Source organism: Dermacentor albipictus, chromosome 9 (genome assembly GCF_038994185.2).
Source record: "Dermacentor albipictus isolate Rhodes 1998 colony chromosome 9, USDA_Dalb.pri_finalv2, whole genome shotgun sequence".
Lineage (NCBI taxonomy): Eukaryota > Metazoa > Arthropoda > Arachnida > Ixodida > Ixodidae > Dermacentor > Dermacentor albipictus.
In genome coordinates, this window is record NC_091829.1 from 88,916,561 (window position 1) to 88,933,697 (window position 17,137).

The following is a 17,137-nucleotide window of genomic DNA, read 5'->3' on the forward strand; positions in this document are numbered from 1 at the left end:
TCCGCATTGAAACTGAGTCAACAGTCACCTAAATTTCTTCAGCTAATCCAGGTTTGCTGTTGGAGTAATACGATTCCAGCTATATCTCCCCGATACTTTCCCCCTGCGTAAAACCTTGTTATCTGCGCTCGTAATAACCCCATGTCTCCTACATAGCGCATTACCTAGCCGGCAAAGAAGTTGGCCTCTGAGAACTTCTCTCTCCGGTCCAGTAGGCTATGTCTTCGATATATGGGGCTTCAGTATTTGCTTGTTATCCGACTTGGTAGTATTGCCTGCACACCCGAAAGAAGACACGCGTATCAAGTTGCGACAGTGCACAGCAACAGTATATTTATTGGGCCAGAGTTGTGCATCTCTTCGCGCTGGTTTTCCACATTGGTGTGCGTTGCCCCTGGTGTCATTTATCATGCTCTTTCCGGAGACCTGGATGTGGCTCGTCGACGCCAACCGTTTCCGGTACGTATGTGGCTCGTCGACGCGCCGTTTCTATCTAGTTTAAGAGTCTACTAGACACGTAGTTGACAAACTGGGCTGATTCCGGACATTCGGCAGTCTTACCGCAAACCTCCATGTGAGAGCCGGCACAAACAAAGAAGTCTCAGTTTTAGCTAAAAGCGGTACCATCGGTTGCGATAGGGAGTGCATAGACAGCTACGCGGAGCATGGATAACGGTTTTACCAGCGGCATAAGCTTGCAAACCTTCGCCTAGTATGTAAATTAAGAAACATGGTGCAATGCGCACAGAATGATATGAACACATCACACTCGATTACATCCCCCACTAGCTGTCAAAACACTGGCACGAGAATTCGTGGCAGCAGTCGCAGCGCTATGTAGCGCCTGTCATGCTGTCTATCGCCTCAGTGAAAACTCAGCTGCAGGAATGTTGCCCTCACAATGATAGTATATCCCATAGTCGCACCTACACTACACCGTTTGTCAATACCGGCTTAAAAGAACGCATATAACGCGGAAAATGAATAAAAATTTTGACGCTTATAAATGGCTGACTAGAAGCGGCCTACTGTGTATGCGGCCTATTATTGCGTCTGAATGAATTTGTTGATATGATGTTGGCCAACGGCTTTCCTAATATAATTACAACACCTACTGGTATCCGAGGCTCCAGCGAAACACTTTTTGATCTATGCCTAACAAACAGTAATATTCGTGGTACCACGCCAGAAGTACTCCTCAGTGACGTCAGTGATTACTTGTCAACGTTCCGCTTTTTATAAAGGTAAACTAAACAAATATGATTCAATACTTACGCGCCAAATAGTGACCACGTTATAAACCAAGGCAAAATTGAATATTTTTGACAACTCGTCTTGTCTGTCGACTGGACCTAACTGCAGCGTGATGAGGATCATATTTTATGCGAGAAATTCTTGCACAAAATAAGAAAGTTGTATGAAGGCGCTTTCCCAGTTGCAACAATGGTAAATTGCCCAAAAGGAAGGAAGCCTTGCATTGCACCTCACCTGCTTAGGCGAAACAAGGCTCGAAACACACTTTTCACCCAGTTTGTAAAATCTAAGGACTTCACTGTTCTGAAAGAGTATAAAAAGTTAGAAATCAATTCGGTTCTGATATGAAATATGCAGAATTCCATACTACGCTCATAAATTTTGAGATTTCTCCGTTGACCCTCAATAAACTTGGCATACACTCAAAGATCTTCTACAGAAGTCTCAAAAGTACGTACCTCTACAAATGACTTTTAGAGGAACGGTCTGAGTGGTAATGCTCTTGCCAATGAGTTCAACAGACATTTTTTTGCATTTGGAGATTTTCCTGCTGAAACGCCTAGTAACATTGGAAAATACATGGAATATAACCTTCATTACAGCTACACCTGCAGAGATTAACGATATAATATTATGGTGCGATTTTCTAGAAACCTTTTTTGTGCCATTGCCTTTTCGCGTGAAGTCAGCGTGTTGGGAAATGGTTGTTGCGTATGCACGTCGTCATTTGGATAGTCCAATCGGAAGCTCCTTTCGATGGCTGGACGTTTCTTTCGTGTTCTCTTCTTCCGGGGCTGTAATGCAATGTTGTTTTGTAAATCGACGCTTCATAAAAGAGGACTGCCATGCTGCGTCAAGCAAATTAATTACGTTACCTTAAAACGTAAAAGCTGTTGTAGCCGAAACAAGTGCAAACGCAAGTACTCCTATTTTCGGAGCCGTAGCAACATATTAGTCGGACGTGCATCCAGTCGTTGCCGTTGAGCGCACGCAAAATTGTGGCCTCTGTTTGCCCGAACAGCTGACAGCCCCTAGCGGGTCCATAACGCAGCGCAACTAATTGCCGCACACAGCGGTATACTTCCATCGAAGAAGGATCTGCGCTGCTTGCAGGGGCCGTGAGATATAGCAGTGAGGTGAGTAAATATTACTTTTGTAGTGCATTGTCGTGCGGTTTTCTCTGCATGTCTGACGGGTGATAATTTTTTCTCTAGGAAGGGCCAACAAGAATTACTGTAACAATCGAGGACAAACTTTGCAACACAGAGGATCGAGAACTGTAAATTTACTCAGCAGGTTTCAATAGAGCACCACCACGACGGAACAATAGCTTCGTCAAAGCGATCGCAGCAACGGTAATACTTCCTGGGCCAGGTGCCTTTGCACTGACGGCTACGCTCCGAGGAAGAAGCTGCTATAATGGTAAATGTGATTAGTGACTTCACTTTTTTTACATTAGTAGTACTAAAAGGCAAAAAACTTAATTTGTAGTGAGCACTTTATGCAGGCGCTTAGCTTATAGAGAATGTTTGCCTCCAAGTTTCTTTATACGTTGTGGGTTGGCTGAATTTCCCAAGTTTAAAAATAGAAAAGAGCGGAAAAATGCCAGGGGTCTCAAAAGAGCAGATGACTATTCTGGTGCAGTTCATCAAGGAGCACCTATACCTGGCAAGAGATTCACAAGAGTTCTCGTCACGTAAGACTGCTGCTCGAAAAAAGGAACTGTGGGAGGAGGTGGCGGTGGTCCTTAACGCACAGGGAACAGCCGTGAAGACCCACCAGCCCTTGGCGCAACCATTGGGCCAAGATGGCGCATAAAGCGAAAGAAGATGCAGCCAGTGCTGCGAGCGAGAAGAGCAGAGCTTTCTAATATTGCTGACAGTAACGTCGTTTCACGTTGTTGTTGTAGTGGTGATGGTGGTGGTTTTTGCAAGGCAACGGGAAGCGAGAAGGTCGGCGGGGGTTGACGGGCGCTTCCTGGATGTGCTGATGAGTACCGGCGGGGCCTTGTCCCCCCCGTCCCTCAGTCCTTTTAAATAGTGTTGTTTGTGGTACCTGTGGCCTCACAAATTTTCACCATTTCATTCTAACAAAACACTGGAAAATGTTCTCGGCCGTTTTTTTTTCATTTTTTGTGCAAGTGCCAATTTAGGTTGCACTTATGAAACCAATATATAAGCACTTTGCAAGTGCCAATATATATGCACTTTGCACGCACTTCTCGCGATGTGTGAACACTACTCTGGCTGCAGGCCATGAGTTTGGAGGAAGCGGCAGGACGCAGCACTTCCCACACAGATGCAACAGCCACAAGTGCGTACGTGGTGTCGGGCTCTGCTGCTGTTGCTGGGCCGTGTGTCCTTACATGTAAGGCAATGACCTAGCTTTTGTAGCAGATTAGTTTGTAGTTGCTGTATGATCTTGCTATGAAGTACTCCACTGTGCTGATATTACCTTTGTGCCCAGAATGCATACAGCTCTTAATTATGGAGCAGAAGTGCAAGCCTACAAATGAAATGCTGTTGTAATAGAGATCCCTTGTGCTTCTCATACTGTTACTTCTTTACTGTTACCAGCAAGTTTCTCGGGCATTTTTTGCTCTCACTAGGCGACGGCTTTGAGTATCATTATAGTAGCTATGCAGCTACAATGACATTTCAAAGTGACTGGCTAGGGCAATCTAGCTGTGTGGGTCGGATAACAGTGAATGAGCAGTCTATGCTTTTGTCTTGCATGAAGAGCCACCGCTTGCCCTTTAGGAACCGCAACCCACCACCTAGGTGGGGCAGCCTACCCCCCAGGCGCCGCATCCTATCCGTCGAGAACCACAGGCACCCTGTAGACAGCCCAGGCAGCAGGAGCTCAAAGATGTCGTGGTGACGGCTGCTGCCGAATACATTCGGCAGGCCCAGTTGGCGGATGCCGGGAGTCAAGAGGGGGCCAGCTTCCCCCAACAAAGGCTGGATGAAAACCGCAGGTAAGTGTAAGACCAAAGACGTCTATTTGCAGCGTATGAAATTGGTGAGCATATGCCGTGTTTAAACATTATATTCGTCCCTAAGCAAGCATAACGTATACGTTTAATGCTGGGTTGGTCATATCTTGTACGCATTTGCGAGATATAATGCGTGTCAATAGCTACGCAATTATGTGGTAAAAACAAAGATGTGGCGCTACGTTTATGGAAGCAGGTATAACCACGTAAGGCATCTGAAGAATGGGACGGCACAACTTTGATGGGCCAGAAAGCTATTTTCACTGTTTCAATAGCAATGACAATAGCCTGCAAATTCGGATGAATGCAACGCACCAAGGCCTTCTTACTGAGCTTCTGTAATGAAACTAGTTACACAGCTTCCTTTTTAACAGCACCCCGAGGTCCAGATGCACAGCATGTGGCAGCACCACGAGGCCCAGGTGCAGAGCCTCCGGCAACTTAGGATGGAGGTGATGGGGCAACTTCAGGGTATGCGCAAATTCCAGCAGCTGCGCCTCGAATTGGAGCGGCGGCCTCACGAGACGAATCAGTGCCTGCTTCAGCTGCTACTGCCTGCACTAGTGCATGGTGATGGCCAAGCCCCTCACCCCTCAAAGGCCCCAAATACTTAAACGAAGTGAAGGAATCATAGGCAAGGAATTCGTCACCATTTCTTTAATACCCTAAAATTTCCTGACGTAGTAGTGATGATATGAGGGCCGGTTATTGCTAGTTTGCAAGAAATAATTGCAGAAGTCACCCATTCATGCAACGGCAAGTAGCATAGCCGTTGCAGCATGATTTTTTGCTTGAAGTTGTACTTCAGCACTTCAGCATTAGGATCGTCCACACAAGTGCCGACAATTGTGGTGGTGCGGACATTCTGGCTGTGAGATTGCAATTTTGAAATGCCTAGTTGTTGTCATGTAAATTTAAGCAAGAAGCCACACTGCAAATGGTCTACAATTTAATCCGGTCTCATCAAATGGTGACAGTTTCGTCCCTTAATATGACGTCGACAGGAACGTGCGAATATGCGCAGCAAAATAGAAAACAGGTATGAAAATTCCTTGCTTATGTTCCGTCATTCCATTTTTAATATGTAGTTTTCGTTAGTTTGTGGCATGTATATATAAGATATATATATATATATATATATATATATATATATATATATATATATATATATATATATATATATATATATATATATATATATATATATGTATGTATATATATATATATAAAAAATGTCATGATATACACAGCTGCAATTTTTTCTTCTTTTTAATTACCAACTATTTTACCAGTGACATATCATGTTGTCATAACTTGTGTGTTTACCGCTTTTGTTGTGCAGTTTGTGTGCCACATTTATATCAATTGCTCTTCCTGAATAATAAAGTAAGATGTTATGGCTCTTTTTACAGCATCGAACTGCACGACAGCATGTTCCTTTCTCATGCAGCAATAGATCTATACATTTCGCTGTGATAAATGTTGTTCTGCTGGTACGGGATGATTTTTGCACCTGCACACTGTTTCTCTGGTGCAGTTTAAGAAGATTGCTATTTCTGATACTTGAGCAGCGCACAATTTTCCTAACCAATGCGTGCCATTACATGTGATATTCTATGATGCAGTTACCCGTGAACCTTTTAGAAGGAAGAACAACGTGATGCAACATTTATTGCAACGTGTCTGTGGTATGTTGCATACGTCTCTACTACTGCAGTGCTGATTATTCTCCCACTTCTTCGAAGTAGAGACTGTCGCACGTGATGTGTACATAAACAAGTGTTATTCTCGAAAGCTCCGTATGTTGAAGGCTGAAATATAAAAGAAAGGTGCAGTTTTCCTCTAGTGCTATTACGTGCATGTCGATACTATAGTTTCAAAGCTAGCTGACACTGTAGAAATATTAGTCTGTAACATTCCAGTTACTGAGTTGTATCATTTACAATTGAGGGCACTTTGTTGAAAATTATCAACTGCTCATGCGTGCACACACTTTTCGGAAGCCACAGCGATCGACGTGTTGGATGACCAGTTGGACAGCATTTTCGTTACTATAAAGAAACTATGCGGTTGTTTTCAGACAAGATGGAGGAGAATTTAGAAGGTGTGCGTGCAACAGCACCTTCAGTAGAGCGGAAGGTGTCACATGGACTGGGCATTTTGGCTTTTGTAAGCTTCTCAGCGCGAGCAGAAAGCGAGGAGACAGGCGCTGATGTTCATCAATGCGCAAGGGAACAAGATACCACTCAGCGATACGAGTAAGAATAAAAACTACAGAACTGCCAGATACGTGCATGTTACGCAGGGCATCTAGGTGACGACAGCAGCAACAAGCAAATCTTAGCAGACAGTTTGAAAATGCACTTATTTTTAGCTTGCTTTCAATCTTATATGTCACCGCTAAATATACTGTTTCATTTATTATAAATGTCGGCTTTACATCACCCTTCCCTACACAAATTTTACATTTCTCAACAAATCGTGAATGTTTTCACTACGTATACATCAACTACAACTGAGCATGGAAATTGAATTTGCAATTTCAAAACACGAAATATACAATGCAATTATTTCGCAGCTGTTACACAACTGCACGTATGCACCTAGAGATGCTCGCGCTGGTCATAACGTCGCAGCTACTGCCACACAATCCTCAGGTAACGCATGTGCTGCCCACGGGTTGTGCGAAACATGCCAAAACCAGTGTCTCGAACAGCCCACTCTCTAAAATTATGCATTCTAGCCCCTGTGTTTCGGGGCAGACCGTGCGGAATGGGCTCGGTGTTACGGTCGAGCTCACTAGCACTGCTGCTGCTGCTGTCGTCATCACTGTCATCGCCCGATTCTATGTCGTCCTCAGAAAAGCGAAGGTTGTGCAAGATGGCACATGCCGCGACAATCTTGGCCGCACGTTCCGGCTCATAAAGGGGGGTGCGATTTCGCTGAAGTAATCAGAAATGGCTCTTTAAGAGCCTAATGCACCTCTCCACTACGGAACGCATGACGGCATGTGCTGTGCTGTACTGCCTCTTGGATATCTGCACTGGAGGATGGCCGGGAACTGGGGTTAGAAGCCACGGCTACAAAGGGTAGCAACTGTCATCTGCACGAAGATGGAAATAGTACGGCAATTAAGGAATGCTACAACATGATTAAACAACGTTAGACATCAAAGGTTGTGACTGCCAAGCAAGCGCATGAGTCGAGCATGTCCGTAGTCAACATGTCCGTGTTGTGTTAATCAATTTACAAGTGCACTACTCCCTGCGTGCCACAAGCAGAAGTCAACGCTTATTGGTGCAATCAATGGCAGTAGTAGTAGTAACAATAAGGTGTGTTCATTTCTTCCGATTCTGGCAGGCACTGAGTGCAGTGCCTGCTTTCGTCTGCACCTCGCAGGCACATAATTTGCTTGTAACATAAAATATCGAATGTTGCCAATGGTAAGAAGTCATTGTCTTCATTCTTTTTTGCTCCCGACTTTATCATGTGCTTGTAGTTTGGTTAAAGCGTCGGTTGGAGCGGTCATGGCGTTCTGCGCTACTGAAGCATGAGTTCGCCAAAGAATGCTTTGCCTCACCGGAGAGATCCTCCCCGGGAGTACCGATGCGCCCCCCTTGGAACCGATGGCGCAGCCATGTTCTGGTCGGACCCTGGTGGCAGAAGGTCCATGGCCAGGATCTTCATGTCCACGTCGCAAGCATGAGGTAAAATGTGAATAGAGAAAGTGCCCATTGACAAGAGAAACATAACTGTCTAAAAGAATCGGCACCAGAAAACGTGAGGTTTACTTGACAGCATGCAGTTGAGGGCGTATTGTCCCTTGCGGCACATGAATGTGGCGTTGAGCTCACCCTTGGGTGCAATAATCGCTGTGAGGTTACCGTCGATGCATCCGATAACCCCGGTGACGGCACTGCGCGGAAGGAAACCCGCCTTCACGGCTGCTTTTTCCTTGGCCGTATTCGGCAACTGGACCCATTGTTGCGGGCCCCTGCGTTTACAAAAGCCTCTGCCATGCGTCGCACGCACTCGCTCCCCCTCGACTGTGACACTCGGATCGTCTCCTCGCTCCCTCCGTACGCTTGCAAGCTCCCGGTGGCAAAGAAGCGCCACGCACACAACACCTTCCCATCCACCGACAGTCCCGTCGCTCGCTCCGCTTCTAAAACCCCGCCAGTTCCTCGCACAACAACCGCACCGTGTCCTTTGAGAGGCAAAAATGCTATCGAAAATTGTCATCCGACATGTCAAACGCGTCCTCTGGCTCTCCTGGTTCACGTCGGCGACGGCGGAAAGCCACCGCCATAGCGATGAGAGGGGCAGCCATTTCTTTATTGATTTGGAAACAACCCCTCCTCTGCCCGTGCAAAAAACGTCATGCCTTGTGCTCGGCATAATGAGTGCGTCCACGTCACTTTGACGTTGTTGGTTTTTGCGGGCTCCAAACGTCGTGTGATTGACCTACGAAATGGGGGTGGCCCGCTAATGTTCGACCAATGGCAACGCGGCGACGGTGGAAAAAGGCATAAAAAAGTAATAAAAGGCCTACAAGTTCGCACCCAAGGTCTCAAAAATAACTGTTCTTGTGGTTTTCATGGTAGTAAGGTAGCACCAATTAAAGCGATTGGTTACGTAATAGTTAATCTACTTTTTCATATAACAAACCTAATCTTAACAACAACTATTTTCCCCAAAAAATGAAGGTGGCAAGAGTTGCTGTTTTGTTTATAGGCGATGCTGCACATATCATTAGTAACCATAGGCGTATATCAGTTCTACCTCTATTTTCCAAAATAGTAGAAAAAAGTGATTCGCACACGGAATACTACCTATCTTAAGAAAAACCACTTAATTTCTCCCAGCCAGTACGGGTTTCAGTCGAAGAATTCAAGTAAATCTACCTTGCTCAGTACTAAGAATAAACTTACTAGCAAAATAGAACATCAATTGTACACATAGGTGTTTTTCTATACTTCAGCAAAGCGTTTGATTCAATTAAACATAATATACTTCTTATGAAACTAGCATAATAAGGAATACGAGACACTTCACTTATATTATTGCTGAACTACATTTCTGGTCGTTCACAGTATGTCGTTATTGATAATACCAAGTGGAATTCTTAGCAAATAAAATTTGGGGTTCCTCAGGGGTCTATCCTAAAGCCTACTCTGTTTCTTTTATGCATGAATGACATGGTATCTATACCACAAACCCCTCCTATTATCGGTTACGCTGACAACGTAGGTGTATTTTTTTCTAATGACTATTTGGGTTCCTTAATTCCGCGTGTACACTTGTGGCTTAAGAATATACCTAACTGATTTGGTAAAAGTGAACACTCAATAAATGTTGGCAAAACTAAGTACTTTGTTTTTACCTCTGTTCACAGAGCTGTTTATATTAATAATGATGTGACATTCAAGTCGCGACCGCTACAAAAGGTAACACAAATATAAATTTTTAAGGGGTCAGTTTCATGAAAACCTTCATTCGACTTGTCATGTTCACCATATTAAACGCAATATTGCACAGGTATTGCACTGGTATTGCACTGGTAGGCTTAATAAGTTTCGATTACTCTTGGGTCATGATTTACGATGTCAACTGTATTTTAATAGTGTTCACTGGCGACTACACTACTTTCTGCTTGTATGCGGCACCATGTATGCGTGGCTTGACCTTTGGCGAGCCCTTCTGCGCATGGAGCACTACCACAGCGTCACCTGGTCGTTTACACTGCACTATAAAGCCGAGGACGGACGCTATGCTCTTCAGTGGGTCTTGCAGCGGCACGATGAGCACATGGTTTAAGCTTGTCTGCACTGTCTTTCAGATTGCCGCCTGCACGAAATCCAGATGTCTTCAGGAATGTGCTACCTCTGCGCATGATCCCTTTGGCCCATCCTTCGAAACGTTACTCAGGACCGCCATATCGGAGGATGTGATACAAACATCGCATCATCGTTAGATTGAAGCACCGGACCTGCGTGGCTTGACCTTTGGCGAGCCCTTCTGCGCATGGAGCACTACCACAGCGTCACCTGGTCGTTTACACTGCACTATAAAGCTGAGGACGGACGCTATGCTCTTCAGTGGGTCTTGCAGCGGCACGATGAGCACATGGTTTAAGCTTGTCTGCACTGTCCTTCAGGTATGCCCGAAGTACAATTTTCCTTGTTATAGAAGCGATGATCGATGTGTAGTGCTGCTGCCTGGCCCACTGATGAGAGCGTTTTCTATTTTTTCTGTCCGTAGAATGTTGTTGATGTTATCTGGTGACGTCGAGACCAATCCTGGTCCCGATAAGTTACAGGAAACGCTATTGCAATTGCTCGCAGGGCAGGAAAAAATTCGTTCCGAAATATCTTCTTGGACAGCCAAGTTTTCTTCCATTGAAGAAAGGCTAAACAGGCTTGAGACGTCAGTACTGCCAGTCGCGGAAGTGATTCCGCAAGTTCAGGAACTTGAAAAAACTATCGCTCATCTTAAAAACGTGGTATTGAAGCTGGAAAGTCGGTCTGACGATCTTGAAAACAGGTCCCGCCGAAATAACCTTGTTGTCTATGGATTACCTGAACCCCATTCTGAGCCCTCCGGGCAACTACTTGACGCATTCACGAACTTGATATCTGATAAACTTGGTGTTCAGTGTGCAGACATTGAACGTTGGCACAGGCTTGGGGTGCGTAGAGGTGATAAACCACGTCCTGCTATTTTCAAATTTTTGGACTACAGGTCAAAGATTGCAATATTAAAGAATGCCCGAAAGCTTAAAGGTACAGATATATATATAAATGAGGACTTCTCTGAACGGGTTCGAAAGATACGCAAAGCTCTTTGGAGGCTTTCTGTAAATCAAAGGAAAAATGCATCTACCGTTCGTCTGCAGTATGATTCCTTGCTGATAGACAATGTACGCTATGTGCTGAATGAATCAGGTGATTCAATGATTAAAACCAAAAAGCAAACCTCTGCAGTACATGAAACTTGACTGCATTCCGATGCTAATTTCTCGCTGGTAAACGTTAATGCCCGCAGTCTTCTTAACAAAATTCAAGACTTTCACCATCTCGTGGCATTTTATCATCCTTCTGTGATTTGCGTGACTGAAACGTGGCTTGGTGAACACATCTTAGATACAGAAATTTTACCACCAGGTTACAGCGTCCTCAGGAAAGATAGAAGTGACCGGCGCGGTGGCGGTGTGGCACTCTTCCTAAACCAAGACATTGAGTTTACAGCATTGCCTGACGTTCCTAACTGCGAATCAGTATGGTGCAAAATAAGGCTTTGTGGATTCACTTTGGCTGTAGGAGCTGTTTATCGACCCCCTGACACAGATCTCAGTGTCTTTTCCGATCTTACCAATTATATAACCAAACATAAACTTGTAAAATGTTACTTGCTGGTGGTTTCAACACCCCTGGCATAGATTGGCCAACGCTATCTGCTGGTGGCCGTCACAAAGCCATTTGTGATTACTTGATTAACATGTCTATTTCTTTCGATCTGACGCAAATTGTGAATTCCGCAACCCGAGAAAGCTCAATTTTAGATCTTGTTTTCATAAATGAGCAACTTAGACAAAATGGTTATGATAGTACCATCGTTGAAGGCCTCTCGGACCATAAAGGGGTCATTGTTTATTTGAATTTAGCAACTATGCCTAAGCGCCCCTCACATCAGACAGTATTGAACTTTGAACGTGCTGATGACAACTCCATAACTGAGTTGCTCGCATGCTCTTTTGATGAATTTTCGAGTTGCGTAAACCATTCCTCTGTTAACGTGTTAGTGAACCGTTTTTACTCAATTGTCAATCAATGTATAACTGATTACATTCCAACCAAGTGTATAAAGCGCAATCCCAAGCACCCTTGGTACACACGTGAAATTATACACCTAATTCGTCGCATCAGGCGTCTGCGCAAGCAACCCTATGCAAACAATCCAATGAAAGCTTCAGTATTGACCACACTTAAAAACAACTTAAAATCTGCTATGTCAAATGCGAAAAGTTTCTATTTTAATAGCACCTTGTCATACTTCATTAAAAACAAGCCATCAAAGTTCTGGCGAACCATCAGTCCACCAAGTGAGAGCTCTCCTTCATTCATAATTGCTAATCAACCATGCTCAGATAATCTTAGCATTACTGAAGCTTTCAATAATTACTTTAAATCAGTGTTCACCTGTGATGATGGACGCACCCCCACGTTTTGCACTACTCTTTCGTCATCACCTTTTCCTAGTATGGCAATCACTTCAGCTGGTGTACACAATCTTATACTCAAGATCGATACTATGAAAAGTACTGGGCCAGATAATATACCAGATATGTTTTTACGGCGATATTCTGAATGGAGCTCTCGGTACTTATCCCTAATTTTTTCGAAATCTGTAGAATCATCCACTGTTCCAATACTCTGGAAATGTGCTAAAGTTGTTCCAATTCACAAAGACGGTAATAAGCAGGAAATATCTAACTACAGACCTATTTCTTTAATATCAACATCTTGTAAACTATTGGAACACATTATTCATAAATATATCATTGAGTACTTATCTGAACATAATCTTCTTTCGCATGCTCAACATGGCTTCCGTTCTGGATTCTCCACGGTAACACAACTTCTGGAATTCTCCCATGATATTGCATCCACACTTAACCTTAGAGGACAACTTGATGCCATTTTTATTGATTACAGTAAAGCTTTTGACACAGTGTGCCATAAAAAGCTTCTCATTAAACTCAAGGCAATAATTCATGATTATAAAGTACTAGGTTGGATACAGGACTACCTAAGTACAAGAACCCAGTTTGTTGCATTTAACAATGTTCGCTCATCTCGTGTCAATGTTACATCCGGTGTACCACAGGGGTCTGTCTTGGGTCCTTTGCTGTTTGTAGTCTATGTAAATGATGTCGTTGAAGTAACCGCGGGCACTTCTGTCAAAGTAAGACTATATGCTGATGACTGCGTTTTTTATTCTAGTATAAGTAGTAATCATGATCAGTTAGAGCTGAATGAAGTTTTCACCCGTTTTTGCGTATGGAGCAGAACATGGCAAATGTCACTTAATTTTAAGAAAACCGTATCAATGACTTTTTCGAATAAAAAACAACCATTACAATTTACATATTTTAATGAAGCGCACAAGCTTGCAAGCGTCCACACGTTTAAATACCTTGGTGTTACTTTTTCCCCTGATCTAAAATGGCATGCTCACATTAACTGTATAACCAACAAGGCGTTGAGAAAACTGGGTTATCTTAAAAGAACCTTACGAGATGCAACTAAAGAATGTAAATTAACGGCATACAGATCACTAATAAGGCCTCTACTTGAATACGCGTCGGTAGTGTGGTCACCACATCATTCCAAAGACATAGACATGCTTGAGTCTATTCAGAAAAAGGCCATAAGGTTTATAGATAATCGTTATGACCGCCATTTCTCACCGACATCACATGCTAGCAAGCTACTACTAAAGCCACTGGCCCATAGACGTACTTGTGACCGTGTTGTTCTGCTACATAAAATTGCTCATGGGAAAACTTATGTCAATGCACCTATTGTTTTCGCTAACCCTTCTTCTCGGCCCACCAGAAGAAGTCATCATCTTAACATTGTTCCTTTGAATGCAACGATTGATTGTTTTAGGTTTTCCTGTTTTCCGCATACAATTGTGATTTGGAATGGCCTTGAGGGGTCCTTGCGCGAGTTACCAAGTGATGTATTTGCCAACCTATTACCTAATCATGTTCATTATTCAAATAGCTATTCCTGATATTGTTTTTTTTTATTGTTTGTTTTGTTTTTGCCACTCAAATGTATTCTTCAACTGATTGACATATGTATGCACTCACTCCTGCAATATCTTGCTATGCAAGATGGCAGTATATGTAAATAAATAAAATAAAATAACTATGCCTAACATAGAAAGCCTCCATCGATTACCGAAAAAAGCTGTGGGCTTTATTGAAAACCTACCACAACGTCAATGAACATCTGCATATTTTACGCAGAATTGCATCTTGAACATTGAATCACTATATAAACTGCGATTATCGGAGTTTCCATTTTGAGATTGCAAAATTGATCCACAACTCTTCTTTGTGAGGTATACCAAACGTGAATCCCATCACAAATTTCGGAGAACCAATTTCATCAAGTTTAAATGTAGGACGAATTACGGAGCACAGCTAGTAAGTTCGCAAATTCTTATCTGTTAAACCTTTATCCTGATCTCATTGGTATCATGAAAATATTTTCCTCTTGGCCTGCTTTCCGAAAACAGGCAAAGGGTTTTTCTTTATTCATGTATGCGCCAGTTAGGATTTCATGCTTTGTTTTGAACATGTTTGTCAAGTGAAGCTTTTTTATTGTTGTTAAGGAGTTCCAGTTAGGATTCGTTGCTTTGTTTTTTTGTGAGGTGAACATGTTTGTAGTCATTATAAATTTTTAATTCGATTGATTTGAATTTACGCTGTACGTTACGTATGTGTAATGCTGTATGTGAATTCTTGTAATCTTCCTGTAAGAATTTGTACTTCGTCACTCACCATGTCGAAACTGTGCCTGTTTGAATGCAGGGTGTCTAGGGCTAAGTTAGGTGACCACGTTTGTCATATTCAGCCTTTTCACTTGGACAATTGTATATTGTCAAAATTTCAATAAAGTCAAGTCTTGAATATGCGGCCGCATTTAAATGCCCCCATTTGTTGCAGAGAAGGGGGCCGCTTGAAAAATGCCATGCATTCCGCCCGATGTTTATGTGGTATTCCAGATCAAATAAGCCCGGCTTACTAAGCGGCTCAAGATTGTGCGGCCCAACGAGCATTATTCATGAAAAAAATTATTTTTATAGACTGGGGCTGCTGAGAGGTGCTTTGTACAAGGTTTCATACACATAGCTTAAAACCACAATATAGTAAATAGCTAACACTCATCACACAAACATCGAAACACACATTGCAGAAACATGGGCACACTGAAAATCGAACCGGGTCCATTGCCGCACTATTGAGCATTGTAAGCACAACACATCGCTTCTTTATTTATTTCCGATTTTGCCCTACTATACGAAACAACAAATGACATTTCAGAAGAGAAGATAAGTTAGTAAGTTTTTAGCACCAAATGCCTGCGTTACTGGGCTCACTATTTTAGGATTCTTTGTGTGTGTTCAAGGGTTCTACCCTCGACAGTCACGCAGGTCCACAATCTTGTGCTTTCTGAATTCCTACAAATCTGGGCATGCATTCTTGAAAAAGCATCCGTGCAGGCCGATCATCCAGATCGGAGTTAAACCCCACCATACGGGCGCTCCATAGACAGTGAATGCCAACTAGTATAGTAAGGTCAAACGGCATTCAATCATCGTTTTATATAGAAAAATATGTAATACCCTGTGGTTCTAAAGGAAAGTCTTCCTTGATGGCTCTTTAAAGCAAATCCCGAAAGAAGAAAGCAGTCCAACTGTCTTGAAATACATGATCTATAGTTGCTAGTTTCTTACAGATGAAGCAATGCGACCCCCAGGGTAAGAAAAAACAAACACAAATTTCTAAACAGAGTTTAACAGGCAACGTACCCGTGTGAAGCTTCAGAGAGAAAAACTTCGTCCATTGCGTTACTTGCATTCTTTTCACCCATTTCAGCACGTCTTGCCCTTGGCCTCCACTATATGTGGTCCTGTACATTGGAACAGCGAGAACTACATCGCATACATCTTATTACACAGTTTTATGTATAACCTAAAGAAGGTACTTACCTGAAAATTTCACGGACAAGAACCGTACACTTAAAATAACGTTAAGAAATCCACAAGCAGGGCCGGTCATTCTCTCTGTACAGACTACATAGCCAGGTAACGCGCTCCTTAGCCGCACTTGGCCGACCCTGCGCAATCAAGGACCGGTTAATTCGCCAAAAAAATAAAAACCAGTTTTGACCTGTCGTGTAAAGAGGTGCGTCATTCCAAAAGCTCGTGTGAACAAATTCGTTCGACTGCATCGTTCGCGATTCGAAGTCCACAAAGACTGTGCCAATACTCGGTGCAACTTCTGTATATTTAGGCTCGCACAATGTTACACATGCATTACATACCAGAGTTTTGCGACAAATAAAGATTGCAAACTGTAGCTCTGCCAAACGTTGACAGATCAAATCAAATCAAATCAAATCAAAAATTTTATTCATCTTCATTTGGTACATAGTTTTTCATTTCCTGTCCAACCTAAGCAAAGCGTGCTTGTTGGTTGTTCAGGCAGCACAGTGAATCATCGAACGTGTACCAAAAAACAATGAAGTAAGGCATGCTAGTACAGACTAACCATATTATACAAAACTATAGAGACATAATGACTACAACTCGAGCCAAAATTAAAACTAAGTAAAAAATAAATAAAGGACATCATAATAGCTTGACAATGAGCCATACGACAACTCAAGATGCCCACCTTTACACTTGTTCGCTTTTATCTGTGTTTCTCTTGTTTGCTCTTGCGAATACATGTCGTTGTTTTTTAATAGTTGAGCCGGACGCCTCGGTATTTAACGGGTGTCGTCGGCCAGTTGATATTGGCGAAAGTGACTATGTTCAAATGCCACTCTCCATGCCAGAAACCAAAGCACTTTCTCCAGTTTACGAGGCTTCCAGTTATATTGCCGAAACCATTCACTATTGAGACAGCTGCAGCTAGACTCTCCTTATCTGTAAAAGAAACTGCTGCGTCATATGCATGCGCGAGAATTTTACCTTCCGATGCATTTAATCTGAAGCCGTGAATACTGCTGCTTTCAATGATCACTAGGCACATTGTTCTTATATATGTACTGAACAGAAAGGGGCTCAAGGGGAAGCCGTGGCGTACAC